General features: G+C 38.6%; 1 pseudogene; it reads left to right on the top strand.

Moving 5' to 3' along the window:
* The first annotated feature begins 204 nt into the window (after positions 1-204).
* On the top strand, positions 205-680 carry LOC143666044 (small ribosomal subunit protein eS17 pseudogene; annotated as a pseudogene).
* Positions 681-19,447: the final 18,767 nt, after the last annotated feature.

Consider the following 19,447-nt stretch of genomic DNA (forward strand, 5'->3'; position numbering starts at 1 on the left):
CTTTTCTGCCTAGCTTTTAACAGATCTCCAGTTAGAGTTGTACCTTCAATTAGAGTAGCACCTCCGACCTTGGTTTGACAGAGAATTACTGACAAACAAGTGCAAAAGGAGACCTTCAATGCAAATACAAGCAACTACAAAATCTTAGACGAGCAAGGGAACTCAACTTTCAAAATAACCTTATCAAGATAATCAAATGCCCGCCCGTGACCCGCCAACATGGGCCGTGTTCGCACCAAAACCGTGAAAAAGGCAGCGCGAGTCATCATCGAGAAGTACTACATGCGCCTCGGCAACGACTTCCACACGAACAAGCGCGTGTGCGAGGAGATCGCCATCATTCCCAGCAAGAAGCTCCGCAACAAGATAGCAGGCTATGTCACACATCTGATGAAGCGGATCCAGAGAGGCCCTGTGAGAGGCATCTCCATCAAGCTGCAGGAGGAGGAGAGAGAGAGGAGGGATAACTACGTTCCTGAGGTGTCAGCCCTGGATCAGGAGATCATTGAAGTAGATCCTGACACTAAGGAAATGCTGAAGCTCTTGGACTTTGGCAGCCTCTCCAACCTGCAGGTCACTCAGCCCACAGTTGGAATGAATTTCAAAACACCACGTGGAGCCGTTTGAGTCTTTCTGCTATGCTGTATTATTTTCAATAAACCTGAGGACGTAAAAAAAAAGATGATCAAATGCTTCAAAGGCAGCAGAAAATCACAAAGCACATGAAGATGAAAGAAAATATAGCACAGCCAAATTACCAAAATAAAACACTGGAGGAGACACAGAATTTGGAACAATTAATCAAAGATGTCCATACAAACCTCCTAATAACGTCCAATGGGTTGGTTAAAGATATCAAGAAGACATTAGAAGAGCATAAAGAAGAATTTGAAAGAATAAATAGAAATACAGCAGATCTCATGGAAACAAAAGTTACTGCAGATTAAATTTTTAAAATACTGCAGACACACAACAGCAAATTTGAAGAAGTGGAAGAAAGAATAAGCAAACTAGAGGACAGGACAACTGAATTCAAATGTACAAAAGAAAAAATGGTGAAAAAGATGGAAAAATTTGAATTGGATCTCAGGGAAATGATAGATCACACAAAGCACACAAACATAAGAATCATTGGTCCCCCAGAAGGAAAAAAGAATAGTGAGGGACTAGGAAGACTAGTTGGTGACATAATTGGGGAAAACTTCCCAACCATTATGGAAGGTATAAATATGTAAATCAAAGAAGTCCAACGAACTCCGATTAGAATAAATAAAATTAGACCCACTCGAAAATACATATTAATCAGACTATCAAATGTTGAGCAAGAGAAAGTCCTGAAAGTGGCAAGAGAAAACCAACTCACCACATACAAGGGAAGCCGCATGAGACTAATTTTTTCAGCTTCCTTTTCTGACAAAAACACTTCAAAATTCAGCATCCTTTTCTGACAAAAACACTTCAAAAGGTAGGAACAGAAGGAAACTTCCTCAGTATGATAAAGGGCATTTATGAAAAACCCACAACCAGCATTGAGCAATTTTTATTCTCTTAGTTATAATTCACAGGTTTGATTAGAGATATGGTAAGCAGCATCTTTACTTCTTTTATTTTCAAATACATCAATTAAGTCCAGAATATGCACTTTCCCAAATATCCATAATTGACCTAGTCCTCTTTGGTTCTCTTCCTAATCAACATTAGGTCATTGGTAGGAGCAAGGATAAAAAGCATATATGGAAGGCAGAGTTACAACTGCATTCAGTGTCCAAATGAAAGTTATTTCAATTAGTCACTAATTAAATCATCATCTGAAAACATGTCTTACTTTCCCTCCATTAACAACCATTACTTAAAAGTTCAATAATATACTCTCAATATACTCTGCCATTTTTCAGAAGAAAAATAGATTGGCAGTCACTTAATGAAAAAATATCGTAACATTCATCAAAATAGGGCAAAGGAAAGAAAATCCAACAGAACAACCAAAAGAGTGGACGTAGTGAGAGTAATCAGGCTGAAATCCTGGCATCAAGTTTCCTGGCAACTGAGGGCAAAGAAGCAGATCTGAAAATGGCAAAACTCTTGTCCCATGGCAGAAAATGGACCAGTTTTTGTTCATCTGTTGTTAAATGGACCAGTTTTTTAGGAAAGATAAAGATCTTTCTTGAACTAATTTTGAGAGGGATAAACTGGGTAGGGCAGTACGGAATGAGTGGTGAGAAACCTAAGGGCAATTTCAGCAACTTCTCAGTAAACACTGAGGCAGAACTGTCTTGTTGACTATGTTATTTCTTTCATCGTCCACAATGCGACATCTCCCCCAGACTCAGACACACACACTCACGAACGCACATATGTGCCACTCCTTTTTAAATGCCCACCCTGATTATACAAGGTGAGTGACTCGCCTGATCACAGCAACCACCTGGTATGTTTATTACCAATTCTATTTCCAGGACCCTCCCTTCCCTCTGACCCTGAGACTCTGATTTGATAAGTCTGCAGGAATCTCCACTGTTAACACCTTTCCCATGTGAGCAGGCAAGTTTGGGAAACAAAGTGATAGGGTCATAGTCTGCAGCTGCAAATGAGCTTGCACCTTTTGTTGATTATTCTCCAGCTGTTTTACTTCCCTCAGCTTGACTTCTCAGAGCATCCTGAAGCCTGGACCCTCTCTGGAGGACAGCCTGCTCTGACACGCATTTACAGGAAAGCATTTGAGAAAGATAAGGAATGCACTATTTGTAACTTGATGGTAATAACTCATAACTTCCCCCTCCCTCCCTCCACCACACTAATTTTATCAGTGTTACCATGAGAATTCACCAGAGACTCCACATGAGATATATCATGTGCACGATTTGATACAGACACATCTGGGCTGGTGTGCACATCTTTTTATCATTAGAGCCAATATATCCACTGCAACAGAATCTAAGTCTTAAGATTTCATCTATTATTTCTGAAACACGGGAGGGAAAAATCACCCTGGGAGAAGCACTGCAAACAATGGGGCATGCATTATTAGTTGTTAGACTCTCACGCTGAATTCATTTCACTTCCAAAACCTTCTTCCTGAACCACCTTTCAAGAAGGTTCTCAACGACCAAGAGGGCAAACTCTCTTTTGTTCAGGGCAGGCATAGAAATATGCCAAATTTTCTCCACAAAGTCTTCTTTCTCTCCTGCCATTCATGAGAAACCTGGTCCAAGATGTTGCATTGCTGGGAAATTGGAGATGGAGCAGTTACCTAAGTGGAGAGATGTTTAGCCTAAGGACAGTTATATGTGATCCTGAACAAAGGAAAAAAAGTTCAAACCTAAGTCAGAGGAATGGCTCAGCTTTCTCTAAAACTGAGACAGGGAAATTTTCTCAGCTGAAAACATAATAAAAGCTAGAGAGGACAGAAACCTGAGATGCAGCCTGATAGTATTCTCTTATCTTGGCCAAATGTTCATGTTGATTGTCAAAATCCATGGAGAATCAAACTGGGGGTGAAACCTAAAGTTTAAGTACAGTCTATAAATAAATAAAAACCTCTTCAATCATGGTTTAGCAGCAGAGGACTCCCCCACTTCCAAATGCTTGCCCAAGTATTCTGGGGTTTTAGGCTACACTGGAAATCACAGATTCAAAAAGGCCAACTGGAGAGGTCAGACCTGCTACATGCATTCCAAATCAACCTAGCCGGTTGAATCCTGGCCATCTAGAAAGGATTAAGGATTAGTTATCATTTCAATCCAATGAAAAAAGATCTATATTTCTCTTTTAGATGCAAAATTCTCTAGAGGATGGTGCTTGCCAACACTGAAAAAATAATCTCTCAAAATTCTTGCAACCCACTGTGTTATGATTTCATCTCATGAAATACAACACCTTTACATTCAATCTCATAAAACTAAATCCCACTGGATCTCTTCCAGATTCAGAGAATAAGCAGCTCTGTTGGTGATGCTTACTAAGAAAAGTGAAACAGCCTCTTCTCATCAAGCTGGTTCTCACCACTGGGTCCATTTTGCAGGCAGCAAATTTGCTTTACTTCTACAAAATATTTACATGTGATTAACCTCACACATAATAGATCTTGCAAATGCTTTGTGAATGAAATAATGCCTTCCAACATTATAGTGCTAACTCCCATAAAAAGAATCCTTTAAAATGAAATGTACACAAATTCATTCTGGTTTTCCAGTCAATTACAGTTATTTTTGTCCTCATGGATTCACCTGTGGGTAGTCAAAAGTATGTACATAAGGATTAGAAAGGACAAAATAAAATGCTTTTCTGGCTAAAGAGAAATGCACTTGAGTTTCCATGTATCTTTGACCCAAGAACTACAGACGATGCCTTTCTAAGTAGAACGACAATATACCCATATAACACAAACACACATTCATGCAAAATGAACCTTTACATGCACTCAGCAGCAGTTATGCATTTTCTCAGTACTATAATTTTGGCAACAATGTCATCCTTTGATAAAGATCTCACCAACAATTAAATCAGTGATCAGCAACTCATGCATTCCTAATATTATTGAATCACTTCACTTCGCTCACATTTATCTTCAGTCTTTCCATTTGATGTCTCAATCAGGCCCTTCAAGAATGTTCTATTGGAATTCCGCATCTCCTCACATGACCTTGACACAATTCTCTTTATATCAGATGTAAAATGACAGTGAATAGGGTATAGATTATTCTCTGGTATCGTCACAGGATAATTTTTCATATACTCTAGCAAATATTACTTGAAATAGAGGCTGGTTCCTTGGTCTAGGAAGATTTTTTCCTAGTGGGACACTGATGTGATAGAATGAAGTTCCCATTTTAGTCAAAAAATAACTATTGAAGGTCTTCATTAAACTGGCATACAGAGTATTACTAGGTGGAATCAATTCTCATTTCTAATGCAGCTTCTGAATAGGATTAGTACAGATTTATCATCCCCTTTCACCTTTTCTATATGCATTTATTTTCAGGGTTCAACCCATCATCATTCCTGGGTAAAAGAGCTGGGGTGGTAGGTCAGTGACATTCAGATGAGATCTAGGAATTCTGATGTTTGCAAAAGACTTTCAGCTCATCTCCAATAGCTTCAAGTTTATAATGAACTAATGTCTCTACTTAATTTCTGAAAAATACTAGTAATATATTCTCGATGAGCACTCAGACATGTAAAGCCATTCTTTCCACTACGTCTAGATCAGTGAGGGTGAAGGTTTTCATCCTCATGGTTTCTAATGGTAAGTAAAGATGGAATTAAGGGGTCTACAGTGGTCTTGGCCCCATAAGAACCACCAGTCTAGGTGGGTCCTCAAGTTGTCAATAACTTGTACTATAAATTAATACAGGGAATGAATTTTATTCTTCAAAACATCAAATTTCGTCTCCCATTGGGTGTGTGTAGCATCTGGACCTGTATCTTTCTCAAGTTGTCAATAACTTGTATGATAAATTAAGTCAGATAAAATATTTTATTCTCCCAAACACCAAATTTCTTCTTCCATTGGGTGTTTGTAGCAGCTGGACCTATAAAACTCCATGCATTGCCTCTCTTGGGCTAGCCCCTGAAATACTCATGAAAGACACTGTGTTAATATAAGAAGCATAACAGGCTTTAGGCAGTTGTTATCAACTCCAGTCACTTTTTCTCATACAGATGACAGAGAGAGGAGATGCAGACACTTGGAACAGTTACTTCAGAGAACAGAGACACAATGTTTGGAGATGCTTGGAGCCCAGCAGATGTTGCCATGAGATGTTAAGCAAGGCAGAACCTGGAGAGAGCCAAGGGAAGTCAAGAGATGAAAGCCAGCCCCAGAGAAGCAAAGAGAGGAACCCCAAGAGGAACAGAGACTGAAAGCAATGGAGCCCGGGAACAAGGGACCAGCACATACCAGCCATGTGACTTCGCAGCTGGCACAGGTGTTCCACACATATCGGTCTTCCTTGAATTAAGGTATCTTTCCCTGTATGCCTTAGTTTGGACATTTTTTATAGCTTTAGAACTATAAATTTGTAACTTATTAAATTTCCCTTTTAAAAAGCTGCTCCACTTCTTGCATATTGCATTCTGGCAGCTTCCAATCTAACACATAAACCCGGAGTCTGAATTCTGTAATAAAAAATTCATGGGATATGAGCCTGTAGAACATTTTCTTTCTCTAAGACTCCTCAGTTTTCTCATTTATAAACTATGAATAATCATACCTTTTTTTCAGGGTTTTAGTGATTATTAAATGAGAATAATATCTATGAAAACAATTTTTAAACTGCTAACATTAGTTATTATGATTACTGTTAAGCCCAGATTGAACTTCCCAAGGCCACTCTTACCCAAAATCATTTATTCATTCTATAAATTTGTTCTGAGAACCTACTAAATGTCAGTCACTATGTAATTTAGTGATGAGCAAAAACAGCCATAGCTTTTGCCTTCGTGAAGCTTTTTATGGTCAGCTTTGTGAGGAAGAAAGACATTAATTTCATAATCACATGAAAAAATAGAAAACTATAACTCTAATAAGAGCTTTGAAGGAACTATACATGCTGTTCTAAGAATTTATAAAAATGGAATTTGACCAGCAGGGGCCATTCTAGTTCATTTATTCAGCAATATTAATTGGGCATATTATTTGCCACAGACTGGGAAGATAAAGGAATTCGAAGACTAAAATACGATGCCAGCCCTCAATTAGCTCACAATCCAGAGAAGAGAATCACACATGTAAGTAAGCAAGCATGGTAATGTCTAAGAGAAAGTTAGGTACAAAGGAGGAGGTATATCTATAGAGAAAAGAGGGGAGAAGGACATGAGACAAGATTTCATAGAGGAGCTAATGCATAAGATGAGTCTTAACGGATAAGTAGAAACTTCTCAGGCGTTCATTCTAGGGAAGAGATATCCGGAAAGAGCAAGAAGTATGAGCAAAGGCACAGAGAAGGAAAGTGTACATTATATCAGAGCAGTGGTTCTCAACTGGGGCCAATCCCCAACCACCACCACCTCCAGGGGACATTTAGCAAGATCTGGAGACATTTTTCATTGCCACAATTAGGGAATGGAGTGGAGAAGGTACTATGGCACCCAGCAGATAGAGGCTAGGGATGCTGATAAACATCCTACAATGCAGAGGAGAGCCCACCTACAATAAAGAGTTATCTTGACTAAAATATCAATAATGCTGATGTCAAGAGATCTTGTATTAGAGGAACTAGAGTAGAAAGGCACCATGACTCATATAAGTATGATAGAAAAAATGGAAACAGTTTTGCTTCCATATAAGAGATAGTCTCCAGTACTGCATGTCCTCCTCTCTGGGTGGTCGTCCATGTCTCAGTTATAGAAGACACCCACAAAATGAAGAGTATACATAGGCCTGGGGTTCAGGGGTTCTATGGAAATACAAGCTTGAGGCTCATCGGTGAGATATTAATTGAAGTCATGGATGTGAATTAAATCATCCAGGAAGAATACGGAAAATATAAGATGGCCCAACAGAGAACCCTGGGAAACAACAGTATTTACAAGTCTGGAAGACAAAGAAATCAGGAGAGGAGGACATGAGAGAATTACAGAGATAGGAAGAAAACAGGTGAAAAGGGTGAAACAAAAGTCAAGGAAGGAAAGGGTTTCAAAGTTGAGAGATAAACTGTTAAATACTATAAAGAAGTCAAATAAGAAAGATGAAAACTAACTTTACACAACTTGTTAATTAGAATATCATGGTGACCTTTGTCAGAACCATTAGTGAAAAGGTCAAGGCAAGGGTTGCAGTGAGCGCAAGGTAAAACAGCGGTGAGGAAGTGGAAACAATAAGTATAGCTAACTCCTTCAAGAAGCTAAGCTGTGAAAGATTGGAGATTAAAGGATAATGCAGAATGCAGAAGAGAATTTATTTTTCTAAATATAGGAGGGACTTGAATATGTTAATAAACTGTAGGAAAGGGCAGGCAAGGAAGAAATTGGAAATATAGGAGAGAGGGACACTCACTAAAGGAACAAGGTCAAGGAAGAAGCCATTAGAGAGAATTACCTCAAGTCTTGCTGGGGTGGAGGGGGGGAACTAGAGATATTTTTGTTTGCTAATTTAATAAAGACAGTTTGAAAGAACGCTACAGTAAAAAATTCACCAACAAGGAGGAGAATATTAAGTCCAGCTTTGTCTTCTTCTCTATCTTCTCTAAGCCTGATCCTTAGTCTCAGAATCTTGGAGCTTGGTGACAGGAGCACTCAAAAAGCTGACATGCCCCAGCTCTGCAATGTAGATCTGTGGACTTCAACTGGGAATCAGGAACCCTAGAACTTGGTCTCTTTCCCTCATCATATGCCTACCCCATTTCCACCCCACCATCAACATCCTTTCCTAGTGATTTGGCTAAGTTGCTCAGACCTCTTGGGATCTCAGTCCCATCACCTGTAAAACAGCAGAAGCACCCTTTTCCTGGCCAAGGGCTTGGTACTGGATCACTTGATAAATTGTGATTATTTCTTCAATACAGCCAGTGAAACTGCAGATGGACTTCCGCTTTGGTTGAACAAACATTGTGAAGATGAAAAACAAGCCAACCAAACAGTGTTCTCCATAGAAAGTTCCCATATTTATCTCTTCAATGTCAAAGCAACCTCAAAAGATAAATTTCCACTCTGAAGTCAATATGTGCTTCAGTATAAATCAATATGAGTATTAAACAGCACTGGAATTCACTAATTTTTTTTTAAATCTCTTCTGTTTGTATCAAGGAAAGGTGAATAGGGATAGTCACAGATGGACTAAGCAGTTTCTGGAACAAACAAAAACATTTTAAATGATTTTTACAGAATAAAAATCTTTATCACAAACTTTTGATCTTGTATGTATGGCATCTCTTAATAAAGAAGGATGACATTCAAAAAAAGTGGGGCTGGAAAAGATAAACAGGCTAAAACTACATCATCCCCTAGTGTGTTTCTACAAGCTAGGAGGCAAAGTCTAACTATCTTGATCTAAGGAGTTTGGAAAAAGTATGTCATGGAAGTAAGTTGGAGGGTTTTCCAAGGAAAGGCATTTTGTTGCCATAATAACGAGTTGGCAAGCTTCCCCTAACCTCAGCCCCACATCCTCATGCTTTCAATTGCTTCTTCTACAGCCTCAGCCCATTCTGCCAGATTGAAAGTGCCAGGGATAGAGAGCGGGGCAGCAAGAGACACAAATCATCTATTCATGGCCAAGACCAGGATTCATGCAAAACCTTCGCTAACAGCCTCTTAGGAACACCAACAAAATTTGAGAACTGCCAATCCTAAGTGCTTCCCTACCCATCCTCCTGGAGTTTCTTGAAGCCAAGGACAGCCCATAACTGGTTTCCTCCATAGCCATGCTTTTATCTTGTCCCCTTTGCAAACTTCCTCTGTCCGTCTTTGGCCCTTTACCAGAAAGAATCTCAGGACATTCTGTGAGAATTTAGGTGGTATGGAATATTTCCTTGCTGTGAAATTTATTCACCTGGGTCAGATAGCTGGAAACAGCATATAGTGTTCACTGTCAAATTTAAATCTAGGACTTGCCAGTAATGCAAAAAGTTAGATAACACCTTATCTATATTCTAGGTTGAATTATGGCCAGGAAATACAACTACATATCATCAAAAAGAGCAATTATTTATTGAGTTCCTGAAATGTGTAAGCAAGAAATTAGTCAGGATGAAAAACAATAAGATTCTAGCCCTCCAGGAGTTCACATGCTAAATCTGACTCTTGGCTCGTATCAGTGTGCTTTTCTCCTGACTTCTTGTCTCTTATGCATTGCCTGCGTGGAATAATAACACTGAGTGGCAGGGATAAAGTTCATATGCAGAAGGCTGCGTGTTTGTTTTAAAGTTGAACCCAAGGAATAGGGGCCATCCTGAGGCTATAGCAAGTGAGTTAGATTGGCCATGTGTTTCTGGAATGGAGTGTCGTATCACACCAAACGGATTTTTCTATGGATTGCTTTGCAGTAGAAAATATACCATTTTTTAATATTCATATCATAAAATAGCTACAGTGTGAGTTTAAGAGCACACAGCATGTGTTATCAGGCCCAAATGTTTGATAAAAAAAAAAAAAAAGAGAGATGCCCATACGACGCCCAAGCTGCCCAAATGAATCCCAGATGTTTATAGAAGAGCATCTGATGAAAACTTGGGACCAAATGGTGGTACATGGGCACTTATCATAAATTGCCTCATAGCCTCTGGTCATATCTTATTTCCCGTATTATAAATTACATTCCAGATACACGAGACACGCGTCATCTCTCCCTTCCTGTCCTAGTCAGTCTCCCCTCACTTCACTAACACACACCAATACTGTAAGTGGTTTTAGTGATAAATAATTTTGAATGATAAAAACCTTCACTACAAGGACTTTAAACAGATAAAGGTATGTTCTGTCTCTGGTAACAAGAAGTTTTGGAGCAGAAACACCAGCACTAAAGAGTGGCTCAAAAGACCATCAAGGACCATTTCTCCATCCTCCATGCGCAGCTTCTGCCCTTAGGATCCAACAAGATGGTCACTGCACTTCCCGACCCCACATCCAATTTCCAGGAAGGAAGAAGATGAAAGGCTAAAGGCCTTATCCTTATGTGGCTTTATCTTTTTTGCATGGGAAGGAATATTGTCCACTTACATCGCTGTCCAGAGCTGAACCATGCAGCCAGCTCAGTCAGAAAAAAAGAGAAATGAGTGTCTAGCTTTTCAGCCTCTATAACAGGGAAATACAAGGGAAAACTTGGTTGGGAATGGGTTTGAGTGAGCAAGTTCTAGGGCTATATGCAGACAGCTTTTCCAGGAATAAATGGTTTCCATACAAAAGCTTGCACTCCACTGATGTTTTTTATAAAATTTATTTAGTCCAGGCTTTTGTGATTGGTTTTTTTAAGAACCCTCTTCATTTTTAATCTAATATATCCAGAGCCCAGTTGAGAGTCACATTCTAGCCTTTCCAGTCCTTTGAAATTGACATAGATGACATTTCCATCTTAATCTTCTATCTTATCTGTCCAATGATATTCATTTAGATACCAGCTTTTCCAAATCAATTCATTTTGTTAAAATTCTTCACATTTAATCATATCTGTATTCATCATCTTTAGCTGCTTCTGGAATATCTGTGACTACAGGTGCTAAAAAACTTGCCATTGAAAAGATTTCCAAAGTTTTTGGCTATTCATATGGAAAAAATGTTACAACCCTACCTCACACCACGCATAAAAATCATTTTCAGGTAAAGACTTAAATATAAAAAGCAAAGCTTCCAGAAAGAACTTTGGAATACTCTCTTTATGAGCTATGTTAGTAAGGATTTCTTAAACAAGCCATAGAAAGCATGGGCCAGAAGAAAAGGATTGAGAATTTCGTCTGTATTAAAATTATTTCTGAATGCAATAGGACCATAATAAACATTTTAAAAGAAGACCGAAAAAGAAAGGAAATATTTTCAATTCATAAAACTGATTTTTAAAATATGGCATCCAAAGTATATAAAGAATATCTATAAATCAATGAGAAAATGACAAAAATAGAAAATAGGGGGAAATAAGCAATTTGTTAAAAAAAAGAAATGACCAGAAATATAAAAATTATTTTGAATCTCACTTGAAAGCAAGGAACTGAAAAAAACATTTTATGATACTAATTCATACTCATCAAATTGGCTAAAATATATAACTGTCAATACTAAGGTAAGGATATGAGGAAATAAGAACAATGCTGGTTATCCCATACAGGAACAATTTTAAAAATTGAAAAACTGATGAGACTTTGACTTGAGCTATGAAAGATAGGACTTCTGCATAGGACTAAGGTAAATCAGAATACAGGGTAAAAGATGATACCATCCATATTTTAAAACTTCAGCTTCTGTTTGAATTCAAAGGGATAGATGTTCATTGGTGCAAAATTATATTTTGGGTAATGCATTACTTAATTTAACTTGTGTGGTCAGTTTGATTGAACACCATAAGCATATGGAATCTTGAATAGGCATGAGATCTTGTTGGTTTGCACAGGTTAGTGTGATGCCCCGATATATCCCACAGTGATTTGGGCAGAGAATAAAAAAGAATTTGCAAAGTCCCTTTTGGAGGACCGGGGAGAAAGGAGGAAATATTCAACTTCCCCTCTGGGAAATTCTTGATATTCTCACAAGCAGTGGAAACAACCAAATCAGTAGGCCAAGCCCTCAATCTTGGGGTTTGCCCCTATGAAACTTATTCCTGAGAAGGAAAGCTAAGCCTGCTTATAATTATGCCTAAGAGTCACTCCCAGAGAACTTTTTTTGCTGCTCAGATGTGGCCTCTCTCTCTCTAAGCCAACTCAGCAGGTAAACTCACTACCCGCCCCCGCCACTACATGGGACATGACTATCGGGGTGAAAATCTCCTTGGCAACTCTCGAGATGAGCCAGGACCCAGCATCATGAGATTGAGAAAGTCTTCTTGACCAAAAGGGAGAGAAATGAGACAAGATAAAGTTTCAGTGCCTGAGAGATTTCAAACAGAGTCGGGAGGCTGTCCTGGAGTTATTCCTATGCATTACATAGATAACCCTTTTTAGTTTATGGTGTATTGGAGTGGCTGGAGGGAAGTACCTGAAACTGTTGAGTTGTGTTCCAGTAGCCTTGATTCTTGAAGATGATTGTATAACAATATAGCTTTGACAGTGTGATTTTGTGATTGTGAAAAGCTTGAGTCTGATGCTCCTTTTATTCAGGGTATGGACAGATGAGTAAAAAAATGAGGATAAAAAATAAATAATAGTTGGATAAAGGGTAAAAAATTGGGTAGACTGAAATACTGGTGATCAGTGAGAAGGAAGTTTAAGGGGTATGGGATGTATGAGGTTTTTTTTTCCTGTTATTTCTTTTTCGGGAGTGATACAAATGTTCTAAAACTGATCATGGTGATGAATACATAACTATGTGATGATATTGTGAGCCATTGATTGTACACCAAGTATTGCCTGTATGTGTGAAGATTTCTCAATAAAAATATTTTTTTAAATAAAACAATACTGGTTTCTTCTTCTTCTCCTCCTCCTTCTTCTTTTTATTCTACTTATTCCTCCTTCTCCTCCTCCCTCTCTCTCTCTCTCTCTCTCTCTCTCTCTCTCTCTCTCTCTCTCTCTCTCTCTCTGTATTCATTTCATTTATAAAGAACTCAGTAATAGAATTAAGTTCCATCTTGAATGAGGTAGGTCGCCCCTTAACTAAAGTAGCCTCGTCAAAAGGTCCCACTTAAAACGAGTCCACACCAACAAGAATGGATTAAATTTAAGTGCACGCCTTTCTGGGCGTACCTACAGCTTCAAACCACCACACCCCATGACTCAGCAATTCTACTCCTCAGCGTATATCCTGGAAGAAGTCTCTAGACGGTGCACAAAAAGATACAGCCAAAGATGTTCACAGTAACTTTGGAATAACAAAAACTGAGAAACAATCTAATTGTCCATCAGGTAGAGAATAAATAAATTATTTATTCACACGATGGAGGCTATAAAAATATTAAAAGGAATAAAGCTTCATGTGCCAATGCAGATAAACTCAAAACATGTTGGGGTCAAAAAAGTACTACCCTTAGTCCAGCTCTGTGCCCTGCCTTCCATTTCCACCCTCTACCTGTTTAAATTCCACTTATCCTTCAAGTCTTTGGTCAAGCACTAACCCCTCCAGTAATTTACCCTGCTGTTTACAACCCTACCCCAAGGGCTTTTGAGTCACATTTCCCTTATGACACTCACACCTACAGCAGAACTAGAAAGTGCTCTAAGCATCACAGCCTCGCCCACATTCTTCTTATTTTTTAATCTCAGATAATTTGATAGGGAAAAAATCTCATTTGATTTGATTACACCTATGGCTGGAATTTTTTCATATGCCAATTCTTTATTTGCATTTCTTCTGTCTTAATCATTTACAGTGTCCTTCACAGAATTTTGCACAGCGTTCCTAGCACATATTGAAAACAAAATAAATTGTGAACTGAATTAAAGGCTAGAAATTCAAAGTGAATCAACAAAAACATTGCATTAGACAAAAAAAATTTATTATAATCTAAGTGGTATGCTAAAATATAAAAGTACAAAAATATACTACAGATTTGCTTGCTGAGGCCCTTTCTTAACTAAGTGAATAAAACGCTCATCTTTATTATGTACCTGACACTAGGCATAGAAGGAGCTCATCCCTTATGACTTAAATAGTTTCTACTGGTTTTAAGGAACAAGCAGCATTTGATGTAGATAGAAAGAATACAGCAGCTGAGAAAATATGTGCCAGAAGCTAATGTGGGACAGATATTCTCCCCAGTAAATCTTGAATTCTGCACACTTTATGACCTTTTCTCCTAAGTTTAAGGTGTATATCTTTGAAAGTTTCCTAGTAGCCTTGAGACTTCTGGGTTTACAGCTGATGAGAGGCAACTTTCCTCCAGGAAAGCATTTTTTGCTCTGTGGCAAAAATGTGGTATTTGGTGGTCCCTGGGTTTTCTACCATTGTTTTGTAGGATTCCAGACAATATTCATTTACACACAATGCAATTTTTGCTAAGTTTCCAGTAACTTATTCTGCCATTCAGAATCAGTGATCTGAAATGGGAATCAAACGTTCGATATAAAAAGGATCTGTAACTAAAAGAACAGCTATAGAACTTGAATTACCAAGATTGTAGCCAATGACCATCACTGCAATAGTTTCCTCTCCTTTTAATGATGAAGAATTTATCACTGTCGGGATTTTGACATGTAATAGCAGCCAATTCAAATTTTAAAAGCGTGCTTGGCTCCTAGAGTGCTGAACAAACAGAGTCTCTCCTTTGAGGACAGCATGGCTTCCAGGGAGAGCTACTTATGAGATGGACTCCAGAATGCTGCTTACTCAGGATTTAACCTACAGTGAACCCCGGTAGCAATTATTTTTGGCTAATTGATTACAAGTCTTCATGGTTGTCACAGGACATGAAAACAACCAGAATGGACACGTTCATTATGTTTTCATTACTCTATTCCTTCATGGGTATATACTATATGAACGTAAAAATATTACTCAGTTGGAAAGCAAAAATCGAACAAAATAATGATGATTATAGCATTGCCCAGAAATATCGTGCTTCCTCCTAATATTTTATCTAAACTATATGTTCATGGATATAAATTTAAAGGGAATTTGATCTACATTATAAAGTATACAAGGGATGCTTCTGGTTTTTCTTTTATTTTTTAATGTTATGTAAAATAAATAAGACTTTGCAACTTCATGAGTAAAATGCTCTTCACAAAGTTTTAAAAAATGATCCTACACCAGACTTTGGTTTATATTGAAAAGTTTCCCAGGAAACTGATTTTACATTTGAGACCCTGAATTAGCTATAAAAAAAAAATTATAATGGCACATGTAGAAATACAGGTCCCTACTGGGTGATGAATCTGGGACTGGGACATAATTATAATCCCCTCTGCTCTGCATTCCACTGAAAACTGCTCCCAGGAGTCAGGAGCTGAGTTGGTTGTGAAAGAACAGAAATGTTGTAGCAACCTTGACCACCTGGGGCACCCTCCCAATCTTCAATGCCAATCAAAAGGACAGTAGAAGATGATGCAAAAATCATTCCAGATACGAAATTAATGAGAATACTTGCCCTTTTCAGGTGCAGTTTCTTAGCTGCTAAAACAAATACCATACAATGAGTTGGCTTGGCGATAGGAATTTATTGGCTCACGGTTTCAGATGCTAGAAGGTTTGCTTCCTCCCGAGGTGGGTATCTTACGGCTATCAGGCAAACTTTCAGGTTTCTTGGCTTTTCCATTTTATAGCAATGGATATGGTAGTGTCTTCTTTCTCTTCTGGGTTCCATTGACCTCCAGCTTCTGGATACTCCCCATGGCTTCTTTTTCGGTGCCCAATTTCCTTTGCTCATAAGAACGTCAGCCATATTGGAATAAAGTGCAGTCTCAATCATTTGGGGCATGCCTTAACTAATAACATCTTCAAAGTCCTATTAACAAATGTGTTCACACCCACAGGACCAGGGGTTGGGATCTGAACATGCCTTTTGTGGGAGAAATTATGTAATCCCCATCATTTGCTTAACTTGGAACCAACGTCATTGTTTTAGTTTCCTACGGTTTTCAAACAAATACTATACAACAGGTTGACTTAAACAAATAGCGTACAGCTTTGAGGCTAAAAGAATGACAAATCAAGGCATCATCAAGACTAGCATTCTGGGGCTAGCTCCCCGTGATCCTGACTTCTCTGTCACATGGCAAGGCACATGCAGGACTCTTCTGGTCTCTCCATGCTCTTCCAGCTTCCATTTGTTTCCGCCTCTGGCTGCTCCTTCTATGGCTTTCTCTCCGAGTTTCATTCTGCTTCCAAAGGACTCAGGTATAGGATTGAGATCCATCCTGATTGTGGTGGGCCACACCTTCCTAATCTCATCATAAGATCCTACTTACAATGGGTTTACACCCACAGGAATGGATTAAATTTAAAAACATGCTTTTCTGGAGTATATACAGACCTATACAAAATATATTTTGTAGATCTGGACACCAAATTTAGCTGGATCTCTGTGCATTTTCATCCAGGCTGTTGGTCAGTTCAGCCTGTCATAAGGGAAGTGGCAGCACTCATGAGCCTAAGTGAAAGATCATGTCACCAAGTAACACGTAAAACAGTCCGGGAATAAAACACTGAAATCTTCCTTGTAAAAAAATGTAAAATTGCCTAATAACTTGCTGAAGTTTCTTAGGAGTGAGGTAACGCACTGGGAGACCTGATCTTGGAAGCTTAGCCCTTTTGAAAATGCCTTCAAATCATCACTTTATAGGCTAGAGTAAGGAAATCCATTCATCCATCAACTAGAGGTGCCACAACTTTCTTACATCCCTCCTCTGGTTGGTTACAGATGTCTCAACATTCAGGGTCTCAAGACTATGAGCACTGAATGTCAGTATTCAGTTGTATAACAAAAACAAGACTTAACAGGGAAATAATAGGAAAGAAAGAATCTGTTCTTTCTTTTTTTTTTACATGGGCAGGCACCAGGAATCGAACCCGGGTTCTCTGGCATGGCAGGCAAGCATTCTTGCCTGCTGAGTCACCGTGGCCCGCTCTGTTCTTTCTCTTGATAACACCTTTGCCCCCAATCGTACACCCTCACCTTTGCTAACCAGGATGCACACAGTTTAGTGCAACAGGGTCCCAGACTCTAATAACAATTCTTCCGATATGAAAGTGCCATGTTATTAGCTTTCACTCAAATAAATTTACACAAGTTTGGAACAGAATAGGGGTTCTAGTTTGCTAGCTGCTGGAATGTGATATTCCAGAATGTAACGGCTTTTAAAAAGGGGGATTTAATAAGTTTCAAGTTTACAGTTCTAAGGCCATGCAAATGTCCCAGTTAAAGCAAGTCCATAAAAATGACCAAATTAAGACACCAACCAGACGTTACCTTCGCTCAAGAAAGGCCGATGAAGTTGAGGGTTTCTCTCCCAACTGGAAAGGCACATGGCGAACACGGCAATGTCTGCCAGCTTTCTCTTCAGGCTTCTTCTTTCATGAAGCTCCCCCAGGGGCATTTTCCTTCTTCATCTCCAAAGGTCTCTAGCTACGTGGGCTCTCTTCCTGGCTCTTGCCATTCTGAAGTTTTCTCCAAAATGCTTCCTCTTTTAAAATATTCCAGCAAAATAATCAAGACCCACCTGGAGAATGGGTGGTGTCACATTTCCCTCTAATTAATACCCACAATTGGGTGAGTCACATCTCCATCTCCAACCTTAAGTGCTGAATAGGGATTAAAAGAAAAGGTTGCCACCACGTGATGGGATCAGGATTAAAGCAAGGCTTTTCTAGGGTGCATAATCCTTTCAAACCAGCACAGCAGGAAAAATGCTAAAAGTCAGAAATGCACAAATCTGTGCAAAAACATTAGCCAGGTATTGCTCAGAGAATTGTCTATAAGTTTGACAGTCAAGTAAAGTTCCATATGGAGAAGCAATTTAAAATTATTGTTTTCATACTGTTTAGTTCTGCTGAGTAAAACTTTGGTCATCATCAATTATTTATTTCCTAAAATGAGATTGCTTACATACTTTTCTAATATTTCTGCTGAGCCTTTCCTATTCTTTTGACAAAAATATATCACTGCTGTAGGTTTGCCAGCTTGTCACTATTTTACATCTCATAATTATATTATTCTATTTTATCATATCCAAGGTAAGGTTTGCCCCAACTTTTTTACCCCATAAAGTACTTTTTTAGAAATTAATATCATTTTTGGATACCCTCGACATCAAGCATTTCTCTACATTACAACATGTTGCATCTGCTGATTTGTGTGAGGATCTAGCCATCAACAAAAGGACTATTTGTTGTGGTCCTTTAGCTTAGAAACCGGGCAGTGGAACCATGTCTTCTTTATGGTTCCAGGGATTAGGCAATCTGATCCATGCCACACTACAGAAATTTTCCAATAACCATTGCATACATAACAGATGAAGCTTTCCCTATGATTATCAGCCTAACATAATTTCCTATGACTTAAAGTAATAGTGCAGTGTCTGGATTTATTTATGCCTTATTCTATTCCTAGTGCTGGAAGACTACTTCCTTAACCTTGTGTGTATGATATTCCCAGGCCAAAGAGAAGTAATCACCAAGATATTTTGCCCAATAAAGGGCAACCTTTATCCTCCATGTTCACCTAGCTAGGTTCAAATGGAGAAAAAACTGTACCAAGAATGAAAATGATCTATACACTGAACCATTTATTTTATGTAATAGAAGCATTTTTAAGAATTCACCTTCTTCAAAATTGATAACATGAAAAAGTGGGAAGGAACATCAGAACAGAAGAGAAGTAAATAAATGAAAGTGTCCCCCACATAAGGGCATCTGTGGCATTAGAAAGAAGTGTACATAAAAAGAAACAGGGAAGCCAGATGCAGTCTCCACCACCTGAGCAATTAATGATGGGTGAAACTGCATCATTAGTCAAATCGGGATGATTCTTTTGCTGCTACATAAGAGCTTATTATACCAAAGACTTTGTGGATATCATTAAATGAGAAGAGCAAAGAAATGCTAATAAGGGTATGCCTCACTGAATACACGGAATCTAGAATGTAACTACTTGCCCATAGGTCATAAATAAACTTGGTAACATTTGTCTACACTGAATAGAAAGAGTAATTCATCGAGCCATATAGAGTGAAACTGTTGGCTTTAACAAATATCTGCAATTATCTGCCCCTTGCTGGTTGGAAATGAGACATTGTCACAGTAGAGTTGGCACCTGTTTCCAATAAGAACGTCCTTCAGTTGCAAGGAAAACTAATTGCATTACTGATAAAGACGGAATCTCAAAAGACTGTCACACACTTAAGACCTATCTGATGAAGGTATGTGTTCAACCAAA

Source organism: Tamandua tetradactyla, chromosome 22 (genome assembly GCF_023851605.1).
Source record: "Tamandua tetradactyla isolate mTamTet1 chromosome 22, mTamTet1.pri, whole genome shotgun sequence".
Lineage (NCBI taxonomy): Eukaryota > Metazoa > Chordata > Mammalia > Pilosa > Myrmecophagidae > Tamandua > Tamandua tetradactyla.